Source organism: Rana temporaria, chromosome 5 (genome assembly GCF_905171775.1).
Source record: "Rana temporaria chromosome 5, aRanTem1.1, whole genome shotgun sequence".
Lineage (NCBI taxonomy): Eukaryota > Metazoa > Chordata > Amphibia > Anura > Ranidae > Rana > Rana temporaria.
Window position 1 is genome coordinate 397,522,230 of NC_053493.1, and position 27,032 is coordinate 397,549,261.

The following is a 27,032-nucleotide window of genomic DNA, read 5'->3' on the forward strand; positions in this document are numbered from 1 at the left end:
TGCAATTTTTCGGCGGCCGCTAGGTGGCGTTTCCGTCGAATTCCGCGTCGAGTATGCAAATTAGCTATTTACGGCGATCCACGAGCGTACGACCGGCCGGCGCTTTTTGTTTACGTCGTTTGCGTTCGGCTTTTTCCAGCGTATAGTTAAAGCTGCTGTTATGAGGCGTACTCAATGTTAAGTATGGCCGTCGTTCCCGCGTACAATTTTGAATTTTTTACGTCGTTTGCGTAAGTCGTTCGCGAATAGGGATTTGCGTAGAATGACGTCACCGACATGAGCATTGGCTTGTTCCGGGTTAATTTCGAGCATGCGCACTGGGATACCCCCACGGACGGCGCATGCGCCGTTAAAAAAAACGTTGTTTACGTCGGGTCACGAGGTATTAACATAAAACACGCCCCCATTACATCCATTTGAATTCCGCGCCTTTACGCCGCCAAAGATACACTACGCCGCCGTAACTTACGGCGCAAATTCTTTCAGGATTCGAAAAAAATAAAATAAGTTGCGGCGGCGTAGTGTATCTTAGATACGCTGCGCCCGGCGCAAAGGTACGTGGATCTGCCCCGCTATAACTTTTGCACAAACCAATCAATAAACGCTTATTGCGATTTTTTTTTCCAAAAATAGGTAGAAGAATACGTATCGGCCAAAATTGAGGAAAACATTTTTTTTTATACATTTTTTTGGGGATATTTATTATAGCAAAAAGTAAAATTGCATTTTTTTCAAAATTGTCGCTTTATTTTTGTTTATAGCGCAAAAAATTAAAACCGCAGAGGTCATCAAATACCACCAAAAGAAAGCTCTATTTGTAGGGAAAATAGGACGCCAATTTTGTTTGGGAGCCACGTCGCACGACCGCGCAATTGTCAGTTAAAGCGACGCAGTGCCGGAAAAGCTGAAATTTCGCCTGGGCACGAAGGGGGTATATGTGCCCAGTAAGCAAGTGGTTAACAGACGGAAGGGCAGCAAATTGGAGTTGCTGGTACTTGGGATTACCATTCACTTCAATGTACTTTCTCATTGTAATAACAGAATAATAAGAAGAGTAAATAGAAGAAGGTTTGTGCTGCGGCTTCCTCTCCCCGGGTTCAGCCGATCCCTCTGTGAAACCCAACCCTTGTAATCCAGGAACAGCCCAGCCAGGGAAAGGATTGGATATCGGCAGGGAAAATAGGCTATTTATTTAGTATTTCTTACTCCCTCTTTAAAGACCATTTAGAAGATTGCTAACTTCTTAGTTAATAAACAGCTTAAAAGAGTCGGGCGGAATCTGTCTGAATAAAGCAGTATAATGGGACGTCTCTGGTCTATAGAGGAGCGAGAGCAGAGCGGTGCGCGGCGGTGACCTCTGTCCCGCTTGGATCCCACTCAGGAAATCAAATGAAAGGGCGGAGGAGCAGACGGACGCAGCTCTACCATAATTATAAGGACGTCGTATCTAAGGCATTCGGCGAGGCTCCATTGCTTTGGAAGAATGTGTAATTTTTCCTGTGGATGGTAACATTACACCGCTGCTGGAGCCAGCTACCTCTGTAATAAGGGGTGAAGGGGTGCGATCGGGGGGGGACAGGCAGTACACCTCTAAGGGGCCCGGTCAGGGCAGGACTTAGGGTGGTGGGGGCCCCTGGGCTTGAGTGTTGAAGGGGTGCGATCGGGGGGGGGGGGGGTACAGGCAGTACACCTCTAAGGGGCCTGGTGGTCCCCAGGGGCCCAGATGGCATCCCCCTTTTTTTTTTGTTCGCCAACATCCAAAGCCCCCCCGACCTTTAAGGGTCCCGGATGGCATCCCCCTTTTTTTTTGTTCGTCAACACCCAAAGCCCCCCCGACCTCTAAGGGGCCCAGTGGTACCCAGGGGCCCGGATGGCATCCCCCTTTTTTTTTTGCCAACACCCAAAGCCCCCCCGACCTCTAAGGGGCAAGGTGGTCCCCAGGGGCGTGGATGGCATCCCCCTTGTTTCTTCTTTTAATGTTTTTTTTTTCGTCAGCCCCCAAAGCCCCCACCTCCCCCCCGACCTCTAAGGGGCCCGGTGGTCCCCAAAACCCCCGGATGGCATCCCCCTTTTTTTCTTTTTTTTTATGTTCGTCAACACCCAAAGCCCCCCCCCCGACCTCTAAGGGGCACGGATGGCATCCCCCTTTTTTTCGTCAACACCCAAAGCCCCCCCGACCTCTAAGGGGCCTGGTGCTCCCCAGGGGCCCGGATGGCATCCCCCTTGTTTCTTTTTTTAATGTTTTTTTTTTCGTCAGCCCCCAAAGCCCCCTCCACCCCCCCCCCCGACCTCTAATGGGCCCGGTGGTCCCTCAGAGCCCCGGCTGGACCCCCTTTTTTTTACATTTATTTTTTCGTTCATCATCACCCAATGCCCCCCGACCTTAATTTGCGGCGGCAGCACCCCCCCAGCTTCTCAATTCCCACTGCCCCCCCCCTGCTTCTCAATTAGCGACACTCCCCCCTCACACTTCTCACACCCCCCCGCTTCTCAATTTAATTTGCGGGGCGGCAGCCCCCCCCCCCTCGGTTCACTGCTCCAGGGGGCCAATGCCTGAAGCTGTGTAACGGGCCCCAAAATTTCCGGATGGCGGCCCTGGGTGCGATTGGTAGCAGAGGTGGGCTGATGGCAATAAAGTGGCTGCCTTTCTATGGATATGGGGGGGACAAGGTGGTTTAAAGGTACACAGGCTTACAGGGCTCATTAAAGGCAAATAATAGAAGGCATAAACTAATGCAGACTAATGCAGATCTGTATTCAATAACACCACTTGCCCTCTGGAAGATTTACCCCCTTCATGACCAGGCCTTTTTTTTGCAATACGGCACTGCGTTACTTTAACTGACAAAGTTCGCTGCTGTGCGACGCTGTACTCAAATAAAATTGATTTTCCTTTTTTTCCTACAAATTTAGCTTTTTTTGGTTTTCAGACGAACCGATCGTGTGTACAGGGCATTACCAATTTTTTTACAATCTATTATAATCCAATGAGGCCCAACCACACAAGGTCATTGGCTGCTAGGATGTCGGTGGCTTTGGGGCTACCAGAATCTTATAATCCAATCAGACCCAGCCACACAAGGTCATTGGCTGCTAGGATGCCGGTGGCTTTGGGGCCACCAGCATCTTATAATCCAATGAGACTCAGCCACACAAGGTCATTGGCTGCTAGGATGCCGGTGTCCTTGGGGCCACCAGCATCTTATATTCTAATGAGACCCAGCCACACAAGGTCATTGGCTGCTAGGATGCCGGTGGCTTTGGGGCCACCAGCATCTTATAATCCAACGAGACCCAGCCACACAAGGTCATTGGCTGCTAGGATGCCGGTGGCTTTGGGGCTACCAGCATCTTAGCATTCAACGAGGCCCAGCCACACAAGGTCATTGGCTGCTAGGATGCCGGTGGCTTTGGGGCCACCAGCATCTTATAATCCAATGAGACCCAGCCACACAAGGTCATTGGCTGCTAGGATATCGGTGTCCTTTGGGCCACCAGCATCTTATAATCCAATGAGACCCAGCCACACAAGGTCATTGGCTGCTAGGATATCGGTGTCCTTTGGGCCACCAGCATCTTATAATCCAATGAGACCCAGCCACACAAGGTCATTAGGTCATTGGCTGCTAGGATGCCGATGGCTTTGGGGCCACCAGCATCTTATAATCCAATGAGACCCAGCCGCACAAGGTCATTGGTTGCTAGGATGCTGGTGTCCTTGGGGCCACCAGCATCTTATAATCCAACGAGACCCAGCCACACAAGGTCATTGGCTGCTAGGATGCCGGTGGCTTTGGGGCTACCAGCATCTTAGCATTCAACGAGGCCCAGCCACACAAGGTCATTGGCTGCTAGGATGCTGGTGTCCTTGGGGCCACCAGCATCTTATAATCCAATGAGACCCAGCCACACAAGGTCATTGGCTGCTAGGATGCCGATGGCTTTGGGGCTACCAGCATCTTAGCATTCAACGAGGCCCAGCCACACAAGGTCATTGGCTGCTAGGATGCCGTTGGCTTTGGGGCCACCAGCATTTAAGCATCCGAGGCCTAGCCACATGGCTCAGCTACACAGCATCATTGGTTTCTAGGACTCCGACGACTCTGCAGTTGCCAGCATCCAACCAATCAGGCTCGGCCACACAACGTCCTTGGTTGCTAGGACGCTAACAGCCCCAAGGACATCACCATCTTAGCAACTACTGAAGCTCAGCCACACAGCATCCTTGAGAGCTGTGCACAAGGCAGACTTTGCAACAAATGCATGTTTTTGACATGTACATAAATTTGTTGCATTTACCGACATTTGTCGTAAGGTGGCGGAAACACTCTTCTGAGGAACGCGCCACATAGAGAACAATCATTTATTCACTAACTCATTGATCAGGGCACCTGGTGTGAATGAGCCCTCACCTCTCCAGGCGTTGTGGAACGTTATCTTTCCTTCCAGCAATGAAAGTCAATGACACCAGTGACTATAATTCGATTTTTGTACATTTATACATAATACAACCGTTATTAGCAAATCAGGGGAAAGACGCGTTGATTTCCCCTCTACAGCCAAGCACACGGATGTTCCACATGGGAACAAAGAAATACGCACACATTTAAGTGCATTCCAAAATGAAAGATATTTGGATCCTCCCGGGGGACGCAGAGATGGATGAGATTGATCTAATTTTGGGTTTGCGGCGTGTGCTTACTCGGCGTGGAAGACGCCACATCAGTCACAGGAGTCATCCATCACCGAAAACGTGACAGGAGTCTGGAGGAAGAGAAAGCAGAAGTGAACCTAATGAAAGAGGGACCTACGAGTCTCCATCTGTGAACCGAATTGTATTATATCAGGGTAAAGGGAAACTCCGCCCCTACTAAAAAATTCATACCGGCCTTCTGTATGAATAGTAGATGTAGACGCTAACTAAATAACACTTAGGGCCGTTCACACTACAAAGCACAACAATGCACCTGCAGTCAATTTCATTTTGGCGCATTTCAACATTTATTTGTGCAGTTTTATGCATTTTTTAAGGCATACAGCGGAACCTCGGATTTGGAGTAACGCGGTTAACGAGCGTTTCACAATACAAGCACTGTATTTTTAAAAATCCTGATTTGCGTGTTGTCTCGCAAAACGAGCAGGATTTAAGCCACATCAGTGTGCAGTACCGCATTTGGCCCTTTGGCGGGGGGGCGCCAGAGCCAAACTGCGCCATTTTGAGCGGTTCGGAAAGACTCCGTTCCCGAGCCTTTCCGAGGTCAGGCGGGCTGTCCTCGGGCCTTTCCGTGTGTTTCCGAGGCTCTCCGGCGCCCCCCCACCTCTGGCCACATGCTGTATTGCATGCCATTGAAGTCAATGCGGAACTAATATTTTATTTTTTTTAAAGGGGGTTGCCATCCGGGCCCCTGGGGACCTCCGGGCCCCTTACAGGTGTACTGCCTGTACCCCCCTGATGGCGGCCCTGCCTGTACCCCCCTGATGTGTCATATTCCCACCAGACTGGGGTGAACGCCTTAAAACGCCACATTTTTTAGGCCTTCAGGCTTTTTTTGAACCACTTGCTGACCAGCTCACACACATTTATGGCGGCAAAGTGTCTCGTTCTTGTGATTCGCCGTACCTGTATTTTCGGCTCCTTCAAGAGTGGCCTAACTTTACTCATTTAGGAGCAGTTGTAAAAGCGTCCCGTGTACATGGAGCCAAGGTCAAAATTTCCAATGAAAAAAGTCAGACTGACTTTTTTCATCGGATATTCTGACCGTGTGTGTGCTCCATCGGACTTTTTCCGTCGGTAATTCCGACAGAGTTAGAATGAGAACATGTTCACTTTTTTTCCGACAGAAAAAATTTCCATTGGAAATTCCGTGGTCTTTATGGAACTCCGACGGAGAAAAAAAACACGCATGCTCAGAATCAAGTCGACGCATGCTCGGATGTTCTCGGATCGTCGTAGTGTTGTACGTCACTGCATTCTTGACGGTCGGAATTTGGTATGACAGTGTGTATGCAAGACAGCTTGAACGGAATTCCGTCGGAAAAACCCATCGGAGTTTATTCCGACGGAAAATCCATCCATGTGTACGAGGCATAAGACTGGGTTCATGTGCGTGAAAAAGGCAGGTGTCCCAATACTTTTGACACGATTGTGTATATACTGTGCCTATATAGTAAAAAGAGCCAAAAAAACAATGGGCTAGATAGAGAAAGAATTTACGCCGGCGTATCTATTGATACGCCGCGTAAATTCAAAGCTGCGCCGGCGTATCTTCTTTCTGTATTCAGAAAGCAAGATACAACGAAATTAGGCTAAGATCCGACTGGCGTAGATCTCTTACGCCGTCATATCTTAGTTGCATATTTACGCTGGCCGCTAGGTGGCGCTTCCGTCGATTTACACAAGGAATATGCTAATTAGGTAGATAAGCCGATTCAGAAACGTACGTCCGCCCGGCGCATTTTTTTACGTCGTTTACGTCGTTTACCTTTACAACACATAGCCCCCTGCACCTCTGGACCCTTTTACACTACACAGCCCTCTGCACCCCTTTACATTACACAGCACCCTGCATCACTGCACCCCTTTTACATTACACAGCCACCTGCACCTCTGGACCCCTGCATGTTACACAGACCCCCCTTCAGTGCAGACACCTCCTCAATGCAGACACCCCCCCCCCCTTAGTGCAACCCCCCCTCAGTGCAAATCCCCCCTCAGTGCAACCCCCCCCTCAGTGCAAACCCCCTCGGTGCAACCCCCCAGTGCAAACACCCCCAGTGCAAACACCCCCCCCCTTAGTACAACCCCCCTCAGTGCAAACCCCCCTTAGTGAAAACCCCCTCAGTGCAAACACCCCCTTAGTACATCCCCCCCCACCCCTTCAGTGAAATCCCCCCAGGTGCAAACACCCCCCTCCCCATTTAGTACCTCAGATCATTGCAGGCAGCGCCACGGCACATGGACAGAAGGTCCCCTCGGCCCCTCCCCCTCTGTACACACAAACAGAGAGGAGGGGGCTGTGCCTGTGTGCTGACTGCCGACCACCGCTAACAGCCCGTGGCTGTGAGAGGAGGGGATGGATGGTGCTGCGGTGTTACCCCGCAACCCCCCCTCCTCTTGTACCGCGGTGCTCATCGCTGCAGTCGCGGTACAAGACTGCAGCTAAAAGAAAAAAAATGTATTTTTTTTTTAAATCGGGATGGTGTCACCCCTCTAGCGGGTGTCACCCGGGGCGGACCGCACCCCCCTAGCAACGCCTCTGATAGTATATACTCTGTATATATTGGCTTTTTTTCTTTTCCGCCAAACAACACTTCTGTACAGGTGACTTTACAAAAAGTTTGCTGGTTTTAATTTTTTTGCTGGTTTTTGACATCCTCGTGAACTTGACGCGTGACATGCAGTCCTGGGCGAGGCGTATCATGTTCTCTAGAGGTTTTCAGGGTCACGCTTATCTTATCACTCCCAGTCCTTGCCATTGTTCACATTCATTGTCAAAAAAATCCAGGCTTATGCGCTGTCACTTTGCAAACCACAACAAATGTCGATAAAGATTACCAATAACTGACGCAACCCCACTCCAATCACCAAACCTTCTCGCCAAAGCTCGCATTCCATCCCAAGCCTCTAAAAAGACATAGTAAATCGAATTTAAGGAGAAATCTAAAGGAACGGCATTCCTATAGCGTATATAACCATTATGGTAAACCTACACTCTTTAGAGGTTGTCATTCAATTTTCAGCATGGGAACTCGCGGTAAAAGGATAAGAGTGAAATGGGAAGGAGAGAAAGGTTCTAGATCCCTTTTATCTCCGGCACAAAGGACCTCACAAACACTGGTCATTACTGAGGATTAGGTCCCTCAGTTTAGGGGACTTAAAGGCGAGGGTCAGGCCTCCTACCAAGGTGCCATTGTGACCGGCATCCTCTTCCTAACCATTCAAGGGGCATCTCTTCCTTTAGGGACTGAATGCTGATCTATCGGAGGAATGCAGGATTTTGGTAAATCTTTGGACATTTATAAGGGGGGGGATAACAAGCTTTGGAATACCAGAACATGAAAGGGTTTCATGACAAGCTTGCATGGAGGACAACGAGGAAAAAAATAAGGAGGCCCTACATTTATTGGGTTTGGTACCATCTTAACCACTTAAGACCAGGACCATTATGCAGGTTAAGGACCTTGCCCCTTTTTGCGATTGCACTGCGTCGTTTTTAACTGACGATTGCGCGGTCGTGCGACGTGGCTCCCAAACAAAATTGGCGTCCTTTTTTCCCCACAAATAGAGCCTTCTTTTGGTGGTATTTGATCACCTCTGCGGTTTTTATTTTTTGCGCTATAAACAAAAACAGAGTGACAATTTAGAAAAAAAATCTATATTTTTTAATTTTTGCTATAATAAATATCCCCCAAAAATATATAAAAAACGTTTTTTTTTCCTCAGTTTAGGCCGATACGTATTCTTCTACATATTTTTGGTAAAGAAAAATCGCAAAAAGCGTTTATCGATTGGTTTCCGCAGAATTTATTGCGTTTATAAAATAGGGGATAGTTTTATTAGATTTTTATTAATATTTTTTTTTTTACTACTAATGGCGGCGATCAGCGTTTTTTTTCGTGTCTGCGACATTATGGCGGACACATCGGACAATTTTGACACATTTTTGGGACAATTGTCATTTTCACAGCAAAAAGTGCTATAAAAATGCATTGTTTACTGTGAAAATTACAATTGCAGTTTAGGAGTTAACCACTAGGGGGCACTGTAGAGGTTCAGTGTGACCTCATCTCTGTTTCTAACTGTAGGCGGGGCGGGGCTGGACGTGTGACGAAAGTGATCGTCTTTCCCTATATCAGGGAACAGACGATCACTGACACTGCCACAGAGAAGAACGGGGAAGGTTTGTTTACACTCACCTCTCCCCGTTCTTCAGCTCCGGTGACCGATCGAGGGACACCGTCGGCGATCGGGTTTGCGGGTCCCGCGAGCGCGGTCACGGATGCTTCGGACCGGGTCGCAAGCGCGCCGCTGGCGGCGTGCTCGCAACTCCACGGCTGGGCCTTAAAGAGACACATACAGGTACGTGATTGTGCCCAGCCGTGCTATTCTGCCAACGTATATCGTCGGTAGGGGGTCCTTAAGTGGTTAAATTAAATTTAAAACCACTTTTGCATTACAGAAGTCAGGATATTATTATTATACAGGATTTATATAGCGCCAACAGTTTGATCTATCTATCTATCTATCTATCTATCTATCTATCTATCTATCTATCTATCTATCTATCTATCTATCTATCTAAGCTCCTGGGATCTGCTTGGCTGTCATGGTTCTGTGTATTATATACAGTGTCGGATGGTGTTCTTTTTTTTTTTTGGGGGGGGGGTGCGCAAACAAACTGAAAAATAAAAACCATTAATTGCAGCCCCACTGTGCCCATCAAATGCAGCCACTGTGCCTATCAAATGCAGCTGTTGTGCCTGTCATATGCAGACACTTGTGCCCGTCATATGCAGCCACTGTGCCCGTCAAATGCAGCCACTTGTGCCCATCATATGCAACCAACTGTGCCCGTCAACTGCAGCCATTGTTCCCATCGAATGCAGCCACTGTGCCCATCATATGCAGACACTGTGCCCATCATATGCAGACATGTATGCCCATCAAATGCAGCCACTGTGCCCATAAAATGCAGCCACTGTGCCCATCAAATGCAGCCATTGTGCCCATCAAATGCAGCCACTGTGCCCATCAAATGCAGCCACTTGTGCCCATCATATGCAGCCACTGTGTCCATCATATGCAGTGCCCATCATATGCAGCCAATTGTGCCCGTCAAATGCAGCCACTGTGCCCGTCAAATGCAGCTACTGTGCCCGTCAAATGCTATGCCTGAATATTTTCATTAGTCATAGAGCGGGTGGCTGGAGAGAGGGGGCAGTGCCCGTGCGCTCTTAATGGACGGGCCGCCCCTGATTATATACATTTTAGCCATTTTAGTGTTAGGGTGGACTTTCCCTTTAATTGCAGAAGAATAACATCAGGTCTCCTGCCTTGCCAGACTGGGCTCTGTTGTGTGGCAGAGCTGTGCAAAATGCAGAACTGGATGGACAGAAATACAAAATCTTGAGCATTTGAAACACTTCTCATCTATTGTATTTCATCTGAAAAAGCCAAGATGGCAGCCACTCTTATTTTTCTGAAACTAACTCACAGGAAAAGGTGCACATGGATTAGGCAATACAGTGGAACCTTGGATTACGAGAATAATCCGTTCCAGGAGAATGCTTGTAATCCAAAGCACTCGCATATCAAAACGAGTTTCCCCATAGAAGTCAATGGAAACGAAGATACCGTATTTATCGGGGTATTGCGCGCACCCCTAATTTTGACTCTAAAATCCTGTAAAAAAACATCTTATTACATTTTACTACTTACAGTTTTGGTGTCTTGCCCAGCATCCATCGGCGGCCTCGTCCGGTCCGGCGTCCGTCTCCGGCCTCGGTGGTGTCCTCCCGGCTTCTCCCGCGCCGTCTTCATGTCGAATCCCCGCTTCCCGCGCTCAGTTTGAAGCCTCCACCAACGTATACCGAGCGCAGTACACTCGGGTATATTCGGCCAGGCTCGGCTTCTCACGCATAAACGTCACAGAGCGTGACTACGAGCGAAGCCGAGCCTGGCTGAATGTACCCGAGCGTACTGCGCTCGGTATATGTCGGCGCAGGCATTCAAACACGGCGCGGGAAGCGGGTATCGGCGTATATCGCGCACCCACGTTTTGCCCTGCTTTTCAGGGCAAAAAAGTGTGCAGTATACGCCAATAAATACAGTAATTAGTTCCGCATTGACTTCTATTGCATGCAATACCGCATGTGGCCAGAGGTGGGGGGGGATCGACGGAGAGCCTTGGGGGACAGCTTTGCTGAATTCCAAAACCCTTGGAAAAGCTCAGAAACACTCGGGAACTGAGTATTTCCAAGTGATTCTGAGTATTTCTGAACAGCTCCGACCCGTTACGAGTGTCAACGGCGCCCCCGCACCTCTGGCCAAATGCAGTACTGCACACCCCATTGGCTTGAATTCTGCTCATTTTGCGAGACTCACTCACAAACCGAGTCAGGATTTAAAAAAAAAAAGTTGCTCATCTTTCAAAAAGCTTGTTAACCGCGTTACTCATTAACCAAGGTTCCACTGTATACAAAACAGCGCAAAAGGGGCCCCCAGCACACTTTCAAGGTACTCCAGATGTACCGTATTTTCCGGCGTATAAGATGACTTTCTGGATGCAAAAAAATGCATCCAAAGTCGGGGGTCATCTTATACGCCGGTGACAGTCTCCGTGCTGCGAGAGCGTCAATGATTTAAAAGACGCTCCTTCTTCTCAGAGTGTTCTGTGATAGGTGGAACACAAATTTTCCCAGCAGCGCCTCTGTTCTGTGTTCCTCCTATCACAGATGCCTTCTCATCCTCGGACGAGATGAGAGGACGTCCGTGATAGGCGGAACACAGAACAGAGGCGCTGCTGGGAAATTTTGTGTTCCGCCTATCACAGGACAGTCTGAGGAGAAGGCGCGTCTTTTAAATCATTGACGCGCAGCACAGAGACTGTCACCGCACCGCACCGCCTGAAGTCTATCCAGAGAAAAAGTGAGTGATGGCACTGTTTGCAGTGATTGCACTGGGGGGCAAGCTCAGGCACAGTGGGGGCAAGCTCAGGCACAGTGGGGGCAAGCTCAGGCACAGAGAGAGGGCAAGCTCAGGCACAGAGAGAGGGCAAGCTCAGGCACAGAGAGGGGGCAAGCTCAGGCACAGAGAGGGGGCAAGCTCAGGCACAGAGAGGGGGCAAGCTCAGGCACAGAGAGGGGGCAAGCTCAGGCACAGAGAGAGGGCAAGCTCAGGCACAGAGAGAGGGCAAGCTCAGGCACAGAGAGGGGGCAAGCTCAGGCACAGAGAGGGGGCAAGCTCAGGCACAGAGAGGGGGTAAGCTCAGGCACAGAGAGGGGGCAAGCTCAGGCACAGAGAGGGGGCAAGCTCAGGCACAGAGAGGGGGCAAGTGATGGCACAGTGAGGGGCAAGTGATGGCACAGTGAGGGGCAAGTGATGGCACAGTGAGGGGCAAGTGATGGCACAATGGGGGCAAGTGATGGCACAGTGGGGGCAAGTGATGGCATAATGGGGGCAAGTGATGGCACAATGGGGGCAAGTGATAGCACAGTGAGGGGCAAGTGATGGCACAATGGGGGCAAGTGATGGCACAGTGGGGGCAAGTGATGGCACAGTGGGGGCATGTAATGTAATGGCACAGTGAGATTTGAAAAAGCCTGTTCCTGTCAGCGGTTCTGGCTACCCCTTAGCTTCCAGAAAGACTAGTAAGAAGGGGGTAGTCTTATACGGTGAGTATATCCCAAAACCAAAATTAGGGGGTCGTCTTATACGCCCAGTCGTCCTTTACGCCGGAAAATACGGTATTTCATTGTGTATTTAGCTGTTTGCATGGAGTTTGGCTTTTGTCCATCCTTCTGCATTTGAAACATTAATATAAAGCAGTGCTTCTCAAATAGTGGGGCACGCCCCCCTGGGGGGCCGCGAGGCTCCGTAAAGGGGGGCTCGTGTGACCTGGCAATTATCCCCCGTTTCCAGCCAGTGGCGGAACTACCTCCATAGCGACCAGGGCCGGCCTGATCGTGAATGATGTGTGCGGGGATGCTGATCTGCACGGCCCCCCGGTGCTGCAGAGGGGGGGTGGCGCCGACGCGCCCAAAGTGTCTGACACTGTCTGGTCCCCTTGGCACGCACGCCCTCCCTTCCTTCCTTCCTCCTCCTCGTCTCAGGTCAGGTGGTAGCGCGGCGCCGTTGCGTGCATGCGTAAGGCATGCAGTTCAAATTTTAACGGCGGGACCAGGACGGGACTGACAGACTGCCGCCTTACACAGTGCGCTGAAGAAAAGTAAAGGTAAGGCCACCCGTCCCCTCCACCTTATCCAGCAGGCTGACAGGTGTCATCCCTCCTCACCTGTACTCCAATGAGGAGGGCCAGTTTATAAAAAAAAAACGTTAAAAAAAAAAAAAAAAAAAAAAAAAATTGATTTTTTTTTGGAAAAAAATAAAACGCAGAGGTGATCAAAAACCAACGCGCAGTTGTCAGCTTAAAGTGGAGGTTCACCTAAAAACCGTATAGAGCAATAACAATTTTATAGACAAAAGATACTATTTACAGTCGCGCGGGGGGGGGGGGTCCGAAATGTTTTCTTCTTCCTAGGGGGGGCATGACAGAAAATAATTGAGAAGCACTGATATAAAGGAAGGTAGTAATGAGACAACCCTGGTGGGTATGATATAAAATGGTTACCTTGGCCAACAGCCATGTAAAGTCTACAGGTAGCCCTCATTATTCTCATGAGGTTTCCCATGGCTCCTCTTCCCCACACGGCTCCTAATCTGTAATAAAGCAGAAGATTAAAGGGTCAGGGGTGTAACAGGAATCCCGCGCAGCCTCCCCCCTTCTCCAGGCTTTTTATATTAAATCTTGTATTTGTGGGAACTCCAGACCCTTCCATGGCAAAGGCCAGGCACTGGCAACACGTGCAAGAGGCTCCATCCTTCCTGGCGGTGACGGGGCCCGGGTGACAGGCTGGAGCAGCTGCTTTCACACATCTAACAAGTGAGAAAATTGAATTTTCATCCCTGCCGGACGCACTGGAGGTCAGAGGGCGACAAACACGGCTCAGATCTCCGCCAGCTTACAGAATAGCAATCCTGGCAGGGAAGAAATGATGGCAAAGATATTGCTATTGTCAGAAAAGCGATCACTCACTGTCTGCGCGGCATCGTAATGCCATTTCAGGTCCTGTTTGAATCTTGTATGGAAATCATTCTCATTCTTGCCTGCTAGAGTGCACTTGTCTAGAACTTCTGAAACAATAATGAGGGACACCAATTTATTTATTTTTTTGGCAACCTGCATATGTAGCACCCTCCTAGGATAGGATGCTAGGCAGTGGCGGCTGGTGCTCAGAATTTTTGGGGGGGGCGCAAACGAAAAAAAAAAAAAAAAACAATTGCAGCCTCACTGTACCTATCAATTGTCACCACTGTGCCATGCCATCAAATGCAGTCACTGTGCCATCAAAACGCAACCACTGTGCCATGCCATCAAAACACAGCCACTGCGCCATGCCATCAAAACGCAGCCACCGTGCCATGCCATCAAAACGCAGCCACCGTGCCATGCCATCAAAACACAGCCACTGCGCCATCAATTGTCACCACTATGCCATCAAACACAGCCACTGTGCCCCCAATTGTCTCCACTGTGCCCCCAATTGTTGCCACTGTGCCCCCAATTGTTGCCAGTGCCACTGTGCCCCCAATTTTTGCCACTGTGCCCCCAATTGTTGCCACTGTGCCCCCAATTGTCACCACTGTGCCCCCAATTGTCGCCACTGTGCCCCCAATTGTAGCCACTGTGCCCCCAATTGTAGCCACTGTGCCCCCAATTGTTGCCACTGTGCCCTCAATTGTCACCACTGTGACCCAACTTGAAGCCACTATGCCCCCACTTGTAGCCAAAGTGCCCAGTACCCCCCCCCCCCCCCCCCGGCACTTACCTTTATGGCTTCTACGTCCCTCGATGTCCCTCGTCCCGCCCTCGATGACGCTTCAGCCAATCAGGTTACCTGATTGGTTGAGACGCCTGTCAGTCTTATCCTCGGACGCATGGCCGGTATGTCCCGAGATGAGCTTCAGGAAGCTGACTACAGCCTCAGGGCCGCTGGCCCTGATAGGCACTTCCACACAGCCAGTCAGCTGCCGCTATTCAGCTGACCGGCGCTCAATGTCCGGTCAGCTGAATAGTGGGCGGCAGCGGAAAAAATATACAGATTCATACAGTGTATGAATCTGTATATTTTACTGGCTGTGAGCGAGCCAGAGGGGGTGGCGCTCCTGCGTCCCTATGGACGCACCGCCACTGTTGCTAGGCAAATGTATTAGTTGGCTTGCTCTGTAATTAGATTGCCCAGGTCTTTTCATGGTTCTGGGGGTTCAATTTTTTCCCTGCCTCTGTGAAGAACCTTCTAGAACAGGGGTCTCCAAACTTTTCAAATAAAAGGGCCAGCTTATTGTCCTTTACACTTTAAGAGGGCTGAATTGTGGCCAGCGGGGACAGAAAATGTTCCAGGCCTGGCATCAGTGAGACTAAATATGGCCTCGGGCTTGGTGGTAAATAGAAGGACGAGTGGTGCCCCCTATTAGGAGGAGGGATAGTATCCCATCATTGGTATCGGTGGAAGAAATAGTGCCCTATTGTTGGTTTCAGTGGGCGGAATAGTGCCTCATATCAGTGGGAGGAATAGTGCTTCATATCAGTGGGAGGAATAGTGCTTCATATCAGTGGGAGGAATAGTGCCTCATATCAGTGGGATGAATAGTGCCTCATATCAGTGGGCGGAATAGTGTCTCATATCAGTGGGAGGAATAGTGTCTCATATCAGTGGGATGAATAGTGCCTCATATCAGTGGGAGGAATAGTGTCTCATATCAGTGGGAGGAATAGTGCCTCATATCAGTGGGAGGAATAGTGCCTCATATCAGTGGGAGGAATAGTGCCTCATATCAGTGGGAGGAATAGTGCCTCATATCAGTGGGAGGAATAGTGCCTCATATCAGTGGGAGGAATAGTGCCTCATATCAGTGGGAGGAATAGTGCCTCATATCAGTGGGATGAATAGTGCCTCATATCAGTGGGCGGAATAGTGTCTCATATCAGTGGGAGGAATAGTGTCTCATATCAGTGGGATGAATAGTGCCTCATATCAGTGGGAGGAATAGTGTCTCATATCAGTGGGAGGAATAGTGCTTCATATCAGTGGGAGGAATAGTGTCTCATATCAGTGGGAGGAATAGTGCCTCATATCAGTGGGAGGAATAGTGCCTCATATCAGTGGGAGGAATAGTGCCTCATATCAGTGGGAGGAATAGTGCCTCATATCAGTGGGAGGAATAGTGCCTCATATCAGTGGGAGGAATAGTGCTCCAAGGGCCAGATAAAGGCTAGAAAAGGGCCCTCGGGCAGCAGTTTGGAGACCACTGTTCTAGAGCCTAGGGTGGGAAATTCGAATGCCTAGGCTGGATATTTGCCATGCTCTGGCCAATCCTTGGGGAGGTGTGCCCAGTAGTACAGCAGCCCCTTTGGGGGGTAGCGCTACACATAGTTTTGAATGCTTGGGTATGTTCCCAACACTCATTAGAACTAAGGAATATACTTTACATAGGCATGTGAATCTACAAGTACATTCTTACTGTGCAAAAGGGGCCAAACCGAATGTTCTTTAGGCTATTTTCTCTTCTGAGCAAATGTTCTTTTACCCCTTCCCATGCATGCTATAGCCAAAAGATGGCTACACCGTGGTTCCCCAGCTTGAGGAGGGTGTTCTCCCAGAACCGCACCTTCCACGTGTGCTCTGTGACTTATGTGTTATTTGGACACATCTGATCACAAATCGCAGTAAAGGGCCAACCACAGCAGCCCTTTACCATGTGATCAGCTGTGTCCAATCTCAGCTGGTCACATGTAAACAGACTTGCCAGGTAACACAAGTCCTTTCCTCACATGTTGTCTCTGTGTGAGGAAAGGATTGCCTATAACTGGCAAGGTTGATAGTACATTGTTTTTACTGATAATGAGGGCACCGATTAAAACAGTGCAGCCCATTAGTGCCTATTAGTTCCCATCAGTTTTGCCTATTAGTTCCCATCAGCGCTGCCTATTAGTTCCCATCATTTCCGGCTATTAGTGTCTATCAGTTCTGTCTATCAGATGCCACCTATCCGTTCCCATCAGTGCTGCCTATCAGTTCCCCTCAGTGCTGGCTAAAGCTGCATTCACACGTAGGCGATTTGCGGCGTTTTTTACCGCGAATTGCCACGACAAATTGCAGCATTTTTTACCACGATTTGCCGCGACAAAATGCTGCGTTTTTAACCGCGGTTTTGTATAGGTCATTGTCGGGTATGAAGAACGCCGAAGCTGCCCGATATGTCGTGACAAAAAAGGGTCCGGGACTTGTTTGAGCTTCAGGCGTTCGGCGTTTTGGCGTTCGGCGTGGAGATGTGAACCATCTCCATAGAGAATCATGTTATTTCTCCCCTCCAGCGTATTGTAGCGTCGCGCTTCAGGCGTTTTGTCGCCTAGGTGTGAATGCAGCCTAATAGTGTCTATCAGTACTGTCTATCCGATGCCGACTATCAGTGCCCATCAGTGCTGCATATTAGTTCCCATCGGTGCTGCCTATTAGTTCCCATCAGTGCCGCCTATTAGTGTCCATCAGTACTGTCTATCCAATGCCACCTGTAAGTGCCCATCAGGGCTGCCTATTAGTTCCCATAAGTGCCAGCTATTAGTGTCCATTAGGGATGAGCTCGGTGTGTTCACGCACTTCACGTGCAGAGCCCGCCAGGAAGTCGGTACGGCGCTGCGCTAATCACAAGTAGGGAGACAGTGTCCTGATAGGCAGCTGCAGAGATCGGGAAATGTCTCACTGTCTGTGATTAGCGCAGCGCCGTGCCAACTTCCTGGCGGGCTCTGCACATGAAGTGCGTGAACACACCGAGCTCATCCCTAGTGTCCATCAGTACTGTCTATCCGATGCCACCTATTAGTGCCCATCAGTGCTCAAAAGTGCCAGCCTTCAGTGCAGCCTCATCAGTGCTTAACAGTACAGCCTGATCAATGCACTTTAGTGAAGAAAATGTACTTATTTGATAAAATATTTAACAGAAACTCAGAAAAACTTTTTTCTTTTCAAAATGTTAAGTTTTTTCTCATTTGTTTAACAATAAATAAAAACCCACCAAAAGAAAGCTTGATTTGTCTCAAACAAATATAAAAATGTCATAAGGGTACAGTGTAGCATGACCGCACAATCGTCATACAAAGTACAACAGCACTGAAAGCTGAAAAATGGACTGGGCAGGAAGGGGGTGAAAGTGGGCAGTATTGTAATGGTTAATTATGGTGGAGGGAAGATGCCAGCCTCTGCCAAAGCCATTGCTGTAAGGAAAGCTGGGACCAATTTTTAGCAGAGACCTGTGATAAGCCAAGCCAAGCGGAGGGTGCTGGAATTTCACCGAGCTTGGTGCCAGGAGGTGCCCAATACAGTATTATTATTATTATACACGATTTATATAGCGCCAACGGTTTACACAGCGCTATGTGTATGGGTTTTGGAAGTCAGGCCTCGTACACACGACCGAACATGTCCACTAAAACTGGTCCGTCGGACCAGTTTCAGCGGACATGCCCGACCTTGTGTAGGGCCGACCGGACAGTTTTCCGGCCTAGCGCACAGGTTTCCAGCGGACAAATGTTTCTTAGCATGCTAAGAAACATGTCCGCTGGAAGCCTGTCCGTCGGACATGTCCGATGGTCAGTACGACTCATCGGACATGTCCTCTGGCCCGAGAACCCGCGCATGGCGTTGAAGTGATTCGACGCATGCGTGGAAGCATTGAACATCCGAGTTCGCGCACGTCGCCGTGTAATCGTCGCCGCCACGTCACCGCGTCGTCTGTCCGCGGGGAATTTGGTCTGATGGTGTGTACAGCCATCAGACCAAATGATCCCAGCAGACATGTCCGATGAAAACGGTCCGCGGACCATTTTCATCGGACATGTCCGCTCGTCTGTACGAGGCCTTAGTGTGAAGCAAGGACAGGACAAAGTGAGAGGGATGTTTCAGAAGAACGTCACAGACCCAAGAGTGATTGACTTACATGTAATCAAGGGTAAGACGGATTTAGAGGAGACAATAAAAGTTTGGAAATAAAGGACCGCCGCTATGTGATATTTCCATGAAACGGATAATCCATAAACCACTGACTTCCTCAGTAAATGTATGCGGGTCAAGACTTTTTAATTGAATTTAACTGTTTGTCTATGGGCGGTAGTAAAATACAAAATTGAAAATACCCATGATTAAGTCACGTGACGAGTGACGATACGCATGGGGGAGGAGCCTACAGTGACGGACCATCGGATGTCTATCCCGAGCGAGGAGTCCTTTTAAACTGAGCGGCAACATACCCTGTCTATAATACAAGTGAGGATACGTGAGTGCTCTAAGTGCAGCCTTTATCCACATCTATATGACACCCGCAACACCGATCTAGGTAAAGTGTCTCTCACGGAGACACTTTACCACGTGATCAGCCGTGTTATAGGCTTACCTGGCCCTTTAACCACTTCCCGCCCGGTCAATAGCATATTGACATCCGGGAAGTGGTTGTGTTATCCTGACTGGACTTCTATTGACGTCCAGCAGGATAACAGTCATTGCGCACATTGCGGGGATCGGTGATGCTGATCCCGATGTAAACAGGATGAGCCGTTGATCGGCTCTTCCTCACTCGTGTCTGACAGACGTGAGTAGAGGAGAGCCAATCAGCGGCTCTCCTGACAGGGCGGGTTTGCGCTAATTGTTTATCAGCGCAGACCCCCTTGGATGCCCACACTGGAGCACCAGGATGCCGCCCAGGGCCACCAGGGAAGCACCTAACATGTGGATGGTCCCCCATGGCCATCCACATGTACAAATGTATCCATAATATATGCATAACATATGCCACAAAGGGGCACTGACTGGCACCATCATGGCACAGACAAAATTTGTGATTCCCAGAAATGCCACCCACCAGTGTCATCAGTGCCACCCACCAGTGTCCATCAGTGCCACCTATCAGTGCCCATCAGTGCCCACCTATTAGTGCCCATCCGTGCCACCTATCAATACCACCCATAAGTACCCATCAGTGCCACCTATGAGTGCCCATCAGTGCCGCATACCAGTGTCACCTATCAGTGCCCATCAGTGCCGCCTATTAGTGCCACCTCATTGGTGCCACCTTATCGGTGCCCATCAGTGCCGCCTTATCAGTGCCCGTCAGTACAACCACATCAGTGCCCGTCGTTGAAGAAGAAAAGGTACTTATTTACAAAAAAAATGACAGACACAAAGAAAAACTTCAAACTTTTCACTTTTTTTTTATTTGTTGCACAAAAGATAAAAACCTCAAAGGTGATCAAATACCACCAAAAGAAATCTCTATTTGTGGGAACAAAATGATAAAAAAATTGTGTGGGTACAGTGTAGCATGACCGCGCAATTGTCATTCAAATTGCGACGGCGCTGAAAGCTGAAAATTGGCCTGGGCAGGAAGGTGCGTAAGTGCCTGGTATGGAAGTGGTTAATGGAAGCAGGTGGAGTTGTTGTTGTTTTTTTTTTCTTTAATGATACTGTTGCTGTATGTAGTGAATTCATGCAGACTTGTCAAGTTACTAAAAGATCCACTTTAACCACTTGCCGCCCGCCAATGACAGATTGATGGTGGCAAAGTGGTTGTAGAATTCTGACTGGACGTCATATGACGTCCTCAGGCTTCTGAGCCGCTGCGCGCCCCCGGGGGCGCGCATCGCGGCGATCGTTGTTGCGGGGTGTCAGTCTGACACCCCGCAACACCGATCAAGGTAAAGAGTCTCTCATGGAGACTCTTTACCACATGATCAGCCGTGTCCAATCACGGCTGATCACGATGTAAACAGCAAAAGCCGGTAATCGGCTTTTCCTCACTCGCGTCTGTCAGACGCTAGTAGAGAAGAGCCGATCGGCTGCTCCTCTGACAGGGGGGGTTTGTGCTGATCGATTATCAGCACAGCCCCCCCTGAGGATGCCCACTGGACCACCAGGGATGCCCACTGGACCACCAGGGATTCCACTAGATCACCAGGGATTTAAATCAAAGGTATGCCACCCTAGACCACCAGGGATGACACATAATGGATGCCAATCAGTGCCACAATGGATGCCAATCAGTGCCCACAATGGGTATCACTGATTGGCAGGCATTGTTTGGCACTGATTGGCATCCATTAGTACAACACATTAGTTAGTGCCCATCTATGCCCATCCATTCTGCCTATCAGTGCCCATCCATGCCACCCATCAGTGCCCATACGTGTCGCCTATTCCTGCCCATCCGTGCCGCCTATCCCTGCCCCTCAGTGCCACCTATCCCTGCCCATCCGTGCCGCCTATCCCTGCCCATCCGTGCCGCCTATCCCTGCCCATCCGTGCCGCCTATCTGTGCCCATCTGTGCCACCTATCCGTGCCGCCCATCAGTGCCCATCCGTGCCGCCCATCAGTGCCGCATATTGGTGCCCATCATCAATGCCACCACATCAGTGCCACCTCATCGATGCCCATCAGTGCCACCTTATCAGTGCCCATTAGTGAAGGAGAAAACGTACTTATTTACAATGTTTTATAACGGAAACACATTTTTTTTTTATTTTTCTAAATTTTCGGTAATTTTTTTATTTATTTTTGCAGAAAATAAAAATCCCAGAGGTGATCAAATACCACCACAAGAAAGCTCTATTTGTGGGTACAAAATGATAAAAATTTAGTTTGGGTACAGTGTAGCATGACCGCGCAATTGTCATTTAAAGTGCAACAGCGCTGAAAGCTAAAAATTGGTCTGGGCGGGAAGGTGTATAAGTGCCCAGTATGGAAGTGGTTAATATTCATCAGAACACAAGAGAACAACTGATGGTGTTTGTAACGTGTGAATGGCAAACAAAGCGCAGAGAAGAAAGTCACATGACGCGGCCAGGTAGGAGGAAGCGTCTCTTCCTTGTGGGCGCCGTGCCACGATGGGTCTCAGCCCAACTTTCACTCGCAGTTATGTAAGCCTTGCAATCGCTTCCTGACATTTCAACACTTCCAATTATATAATTACCACAACGACTTTCCTGCAGAGAAGCTGGAGATTTATAGGTGGCCCTGCGGTTTCCTCGCTCTCATCCAAGTGTGAAGATTTATGGAACACAATCAAATAAACTGCAGCTTATGACAGTTTGTACAACTGGCTCTTTAAAGGAGCAGTAATAGGCTTATTAACGGTGGCAGCGCCAGGGGGATGGGCAAAGTGCAGCGGCCCCTGGAAACCAGGTGACATAGGAGATGAGTCTAGATTGGTTGCAATGGGTTATCGGGCCTTGTATTACTTTGCTGGAAACCCTATGGGGGAGATTTACTAAATCTGATGCATCTGTGTATAGTAACCAATCAGCTTATTCAATTAACTATTTGCGGACCACCTGCCGTCGTTGTACGTCGGCACTTTGACGTAGAATACCGTGGTTATGGCAGCAGAAAGCCGTCATAACCCCGGTATATTCTTAACCACTTAAGACCCAGAGCCTTAGGGGCAGATCCTCAAAGAAATTACGCGGCGTATCTCTTGATACGCCGCGTAATTTAAAATTTTGCGTGTCGTATCTTTGTTTTGGTATCCCCAAAACAAGATACGACGGCATCTGTGTTAGATCCAACAGGCGTACGTCTTCGTACGCCGTCGGATCTTAGATGCAATTTTTCGGCGTCCGCTGGGTGGCGTTCACGTCGTAATCCGCGTTGAGTATGCAAATTAGCTATTTCCGATGATCCACGAACGTACGAGCAGTCGTCGCATTTTTTTATGTCGTTTCCGTTCGCTTTTTTCCGGCGTATAGTTAAAGCTGCTATATGGTAGCGTACTCAATGTTAAGTATGGCCGTCGTTCCCACGTCTAATTTAAAAAAAAAATTAACGTCGTTTGCGTAAGTCGTCCGTGAATGGGGCTGGACGCCATTTACGTTCACTTTGAAAACAATGACGTCCTTGCGACATCATTTGGAGCAATGCACCCTGGGAGTTCTTACGGACGGCGCATGCGCAGTTCGTTCGGCGCGGGGACGTTTTAAATTTAAACACGCCCCCTACCCGCCCCCTACCCGCCCAATTTGAAATCCGCCGCGAGAGATACACTACGCCGCCGTAACTTACGGCGCAAATTCATTGAGGATTCAAACCAAAGCCAGGTAAGTTACAGCGGCGTAGCGTATCTCACATCTGCGCCGGGCGTAGCGGAGGTATGTGGATCTGCCCCTTAGGCTGCTAAAGGCCCCGGACAGTTTTTGCGATTCGGCACTGCGTCGCTTTAACTGAACGTCGCGCAACGTGGCTCCCAAACAAAATTGGCGTCCTTTTTTTTCCACAAAAAGAGCTTTCTTTTGGTGGTATTTGATTACCTCTGCGATTTTTTAAAATTTTTGCGCTATAAACAAAAATAGAGCGACAATTTTGAAAAAAATTCAATATTCTTTACTTGTTGCTATAATAAATATCCCCAAAAAATATATATATAAAAAAACAAGATGTTTTCCCTCAGTTTAGGCCGATACGTATTCTTCTACATATTTTTGGTAAAAAGAATCTCAATAAGCGTTTATCGGTTGGTTTGCGCAAAATTTATAGCATTTACAAAATAGGGGATAGTTTTATTGCATTTTTATGAAAAAAAAATGTTTTACTACTAATGGCGGCGATCAGAGATTTTTTTCATGACTGCGACATTATGGCGGACACTTCGGACAATTTTGACACATTTTTGGGAGCATTGTCATTTTCACAGCAAAAAATGCATTTAAAATACATTGGGGTGGATTCAGCAAGCAATTACGCCTGCGTATCCATAGATACGCACCGTAATTGCTAAGTAGCGCCGGCGTATCTACTTTCTGTATTCAGAAAGCTCAATATGCCGACTGTAGCCTAAGATACGGCTGGCATAAGGCTCTTATGCCGTCATATCTTAGGCTGCATTTTGACGCTGGCCGCTAGGTGGCGTTCCCGTAGTTGTCAGCGTAGAGTATGCAAATTGCATACTCACGCTGATTCACAAACGTACGCGCGCCCGGCGGTCATGTTTTACGTTGTTTGCGTTCGTCGCTTTCTGCGTAAGGCTGATACTGCTATTAGGAGGCGCAGCCAATGGTAAGTGTACACGTCCTTCCCGCGTCGCGATTTTCGAAATTTACGTCGTTTGCGTAAGTGAATCGTGAATGGCGCTGGACGCCATTTACATTCACGTCAAAGCAAATGACGTCCTTGCGACATCATTTACCGCAATGCACGTCGGGAAATTTTCCCGACGGAGCATGCGCAGTACGTTCGGCGCGGGAACGCGCCCTAATTTAAATGATCCACGCCCCCTACGGGATCATTTAAATTACGCGCGCTTACGCCGGCCACTTTTACAAAACGCCGCCGCAAATTACGGAGCAAATGCTTCGTGAATGAAGCGTAGCTCAAGTAATTTATGGAGGCGTAGCGTAAAAACGGTACGCTGCGCCGCCGTAGTAGTGCGCTCCCCTACTTGAATCTACCCCAGTGTTTACTGTGAAAATGACAATTGCAGTTTGGGAGTTAACCACAAGGGGGCGCTGATGGGGTTATGTATGACCAGTGGCGGCTGGTGCTCAAAAATTTTAGGGGGGGGCAAAGGAAAAAAAAAATTGCAGTCTCACTGTGCCCAAACGCAGCCACTGTTACATGCCATTAAACGCAGTCACTGTGCCATGCCGTCAAATGCAGTCACTGTGCCATCAATTCGCACCACTGTGCCATGCCATTAAACGCAGCCACTGTGCCATACATTGTCACCACTGTGCCATGCCATTAAACGCAGTCACTGTGCCATCCATTGTCACCACTGTGCCATGCCATTAAACGCAGCTACTGTGCCATCCATTGTCACCACTGTGCCATGCCATTAAATGCAGCCACTGTGCCATACATTGTCACCACTGTGCCATGCCATTAAACGCAGTCACTGTGCCATCCATTGTCACCACTGTGCCATGCCATTAAACGCAGCCACTGTGCCATACATTGTCACCACTGTGCCCTTTAATGGTCACCACTGTGCCAATTGTCCCCACTGTGCCCTGTAAATTGCTTTCTTCCCCCTCCGCCCGGCACTTACCTTACTGGTTTTAGGCATCCACGCCCCACGATGTCTTCTCCCGCCCTCGATGACTGACAGGCGTCTCAGCCAATCAGGTTACTGGTAGCCAGAACCGGCCAACCTGATTGGCTGAGACGCCTGTCATCTTATTCAAGGGGCGTACAGTCTGTGCGCTCCGAGAATAAGCTTCCGGGCTGTATTGGGAAAGCCTATCAGAGCCGCTGGCTTTGATAGACATTTCCCTACAGCCAACCAGCTGGCGTTATTCAGATGGCCGGAAATTGAGCGCCGACCATCTGAATAACAGCTGCAGCGGCGAAAATAACATAGATTCGTGCAATGCCAGAGGGGGCGGCGCTCCAGCGCCCTCTATGGACGAACCGCCACTGTGTATGACCTCATCTGTGTTTTGGGGCGTCGCGCTTCAGGCGACAAAACGCTCAGGTGTGAATGGGGTCTAAGGGATTCAATACAAAAATTGTGCCTAAAGTCTACGGAGCGGGTAATATAATCACCTGCAATATTCAAAGGTAAACAAGAAAGGTTTTTGAAGCTTGCATACCCTAACTAAAGAGAAGGACACCCTTCTAATTCTTCCTGATCACAAGAAATGTTAGTGCATAGCTGCCTTCCTTTATGAAATGGGTGCAGCCATACTGAACAGATTCTTTCCAGGGCCCCTCACTCTGTGACCGCAGAGGAAAAACTCGGGGCATGTCATGAATCTCACTCCATGGAAAGCGTGGGGTCCTGCTGCACATTTTCCACCAAGTCGAATAATCAAGATGAACAACATTGTGGTATGTGAATGTGATAAATGGACGTCGGTCCGCTCATGAATGGACCAATACATTCCACTGCAGCTAATGAGCAATAAAGGAATTCAGAAAAACCCAGACAAAGAAGAACCAATGCTGATATACTGGGGAGGTGTATTATAGTTCTCTGCAATCCAGGTGTGATGTGTTTTATTAAAGATCGGCCGCTCAGTTACAAAGATCCTTTCTGACATTACAGGCGCAGGCGCAGCAGACACCCAGTAGTCCATGGCAAGACCCCTGCCCTGTTTAGAAAGAGATGGAAAGGGAAGATGTGTCCTGCCTCTAGATTAGGGGCCTCAAACTGGCGGCCCTCTAGCTGTTGTGAAACTACAAGTCCCATCATGCCGCTGCCTGTGGGAGTCATGCTTATAATTGTCAGCCTTTCAATGCCTCATGGGACCCACCCCACTGCTTTTACATGCAGAACCTGCTGGCCCCCTACTACCTCCATATTCAAAACCTGCTTTCCTCCTACTACCTCTACCTGCAGAACTTGCTCACAGCCTAATACCGTCACAGGCAGAACCTGTTTACCCCCTACTACCTTCACAGGCAGAAACTGTTTGCCCCCTACTACCTTCACATGCAGAACCTGTTTACCCCCTACTACCTTCAGATGCAGAACATGTTTACCCCCTACTACCTTCACAGGCAGAACCTGTTTACCCCCTACTACCTTCACAGGCAGAAACTGTTTGCCCCCTACTACCTTCACATGCAGAACCTGTTTACCCCCTACTACCTTCAGATGCAGAACATGTTTACCCCCTACTACCTTCACAGGCAGAACCTGTTTACCCCCTACTACCTTCACAGGCAGAAACTGTTTGCCCCCTACTACCTTCACACGCAGAACCTGTTTACCCCCTACTACCTTCACAGGCAGAACCTGTTTACCCCCTACTACCTTCACAGGCAGAACCTGTTTACCCCCTACTACCTTCACATGCAGAACCTGTTTACCCCCTACTACCTTCACATGCAGAACCTGTTTACCCCCTACTACCTTCACATGCAGAACCTGTTTACCCCCTACTACCTTCACATGCAGAACCTGTTTACCCCCTACTACCTTCACATGCAGAACCTGTTTACCCCCTACTACCTTCACATGCAGAACCTGTTTACCCCCTACTACCTTCACATGCAGAACCTGTTTACCCCCTACTACCTTCACACGCAGAACCGGTTTACCCCCTACTACCTTCACATGCAGAACCTGTTTACCCCATACTACCTTCACATGCAGAACCTGTTTACCCCCTACTACCTTCACATGCAGAAACTGTTTACCCCCTACTACCTTCACACGCAGAACATGTTTACCCCCTACTACCTTCACATGCAGAACCTGTTTACCCCCTAC